General features: G+C 39.7%; 1 protein-coding gene across 1 annotated transcript in view; it reads right to left on the reverse strand.

Moving 5' to 3' along the window:
- LOC140936630 (uncharacterized) overlaps positions 1-234 on the reverse strand; it is an 804-nt gene extending 570 nt beyond the window's left edge. Inside the window, exon 1 of the mRNA XM_073386127.1 lies at positions 1-234. This exon is cut by the window's left edge and continues 235 nt beyond it. The gene's annotated coding sequence lies outside the window, so the exon portion shown is untranslated.
- Between the last annotated feature and the right edge of the window lie 1,834 nt (positions 235-2,068).

Genomic DNA, 2,068 nt, shown 5'->3' on the forward strand with positions numbered 1-2,068 from the left:
TGATGCAGCAAGGTAATGAGACGGCCGCAAAGGTACACAATATTACGTCACATGACGTCACGATCAAGCTAAACTAGTCCCCAATCTCCGGGGCTAATTTTAAGCAAAATAGAGCCATTTTTAAGTCAAAAAATATGGCTTTAAAGAAATTTTAAGCGCTTTTGAAGACCAAAGTCGTTTTCTACACATATCAAACTACGAAAAACAAGGGAAAAAAATTTGGTGTCGTATGCACTTTAATTTACTTTTAGGATTAGAGGTATTGACGTTTTTATTATATCCGTCTATTGTTGCGTCATTCTCCGGTCACCGTCCACATCTGAACATCCACTCGTCTCCCATTCCTTTCAAGCACTGGCTCAGTAATAAATGATGTTGCTGGTGACCCTTTTTCTTCTACCTTAGATGAAACGGTAGGGGCATTCTTTATAATGGTCTTCAGTATGCAGGAAGGCTCCGCTCAAAAGGCTACGTCTTTCAGGCATCAGGAATAGTATGGGGTGCTTCCATTATAACAACATTTTCGGAAATTTCGGTCGAGAAATACATTGGACGCTTTAGTCCCCGTTGAAATTTTCCGGTCAAAATGGTCCACCTACAGAGGTGGTCCTCTTGGACGGTTGGTCCGGTCCGACCGAAACTTTCCGTTTTATTTCCAAAAATTTTCGTTTTCAGTCCTACCTTGCTAAGCAGCAATCAACATTTCGGTCGAAACGCAAATGGATCGTTTCGATGCGATTGAAAACGTTGTTTCTATAGAACAATGTCGGTCCATTTTGTCTTGATCATTCCACTTATCATGAGGGTTTAGTTTGGCAAATGGAAACTACTCATAGCCTACGATGCAGCCGGCCCACGCACGCATAGCCTGGACCATTGGTATAGTCCGTCTAGTCTGCGAATAGCCCACGTTCGATATATTAAAATTCTAACATGACTCCGAGGCTTTCTTGGTAAGGTTTGGTTTTATTTGTGCTCGAGTCTCTTCTGGGAATTGCGAGACAATGGAGTCGTGAAAATTTGTAACTTTGACCTTAAAGCCGCGGAGTCATGTTAGAATTTTAAAATATCGAACGTGGGCTATTAGTGTGCAAAAGCTATTGTGCACTAATTCGCAGACCCTGTATGCAACGGTTTCTTATTTTCTAATCAACTAATCGAAATTATAGACCTTAAAGTTACTAAAAAACTGTAAAACCGGCTAAACCAACTAAAAATAGCACACGACCTTATCTTAATGAGATTCCCGTGCATTTTATTCATGAGATAGAAACTAAAGGTTATGACGCCATCGGCGTTAATGTATTCCTCCACAAGTTAATGAGATTCCCCCGCAAAAAAAGGAGTAACCAGTCCCTACTATACTACTGAGCTCCAGTTTCCAGATTAGTAGTTCCGGGCTTAAATCGGTCCGAAGGAGTACTTTAACGCAGTATTAACGTTTTGACAAAACATTATGACTTCTGTGTGTAAGTCCAACAGGCCCTTCGATAACAGCGATAACTACCCGAAACGCATGCATAGCCGATCAAGATCTTAAACTTTCCTTGTAAATTTTTTTCCTTGCTTTTTAAGACTACAAATAATGTCCTGGTCATCATAACAGATAGAGTAACGCAAATTTTATTTGAATAGTATACTGATACCGGCAAATTATAAACTTCCTTTTTTGCCAATAGTCCTCTTGTAACGTTGTGTTGCACCGAGTTATGAAACACAGCTCCTTATTTATTTTGCTGTTGTCATCTATTATCCCTGAGTGTTCGCTATTTTGTTTTCTACTTTAAATGGGGTTCTGTGTTTCCCTGCAATTAGAACACGCTTACTTATTTCAAAAACAAAGACTTTTATCATAAAACGAAGTGAGATAAGACTGAACTAAAATTACCTATATCACGTTGCTTTCAGTGAATCTCTTTTCACAGAGCGTTGTCACAAGAAAAGATTAGATTATGTCAGGGACAGGAGGGGCTACGGTAATAATATGTAACCTCACCTGCCAACAAAGGAAAGCTACAATGAGGGACAAAAGTGTTGACACACTTCCGTAAAATAGCCCCTTTTTGCC

The sequence above is a fragment of the Porites lutea genome, chromosome 5 (genome assembly GCF_958299795.1).
Source record: "Porites lutea chromosome 5, jaPorLute2.1, whole genome shotgun sequence".
NCBI classification, from domain to species: Eukaryota; Metazoa; Cnidaria; class Anthozoa; order Scleractinia; family Poritidae; genus Porites; species Porites lutea.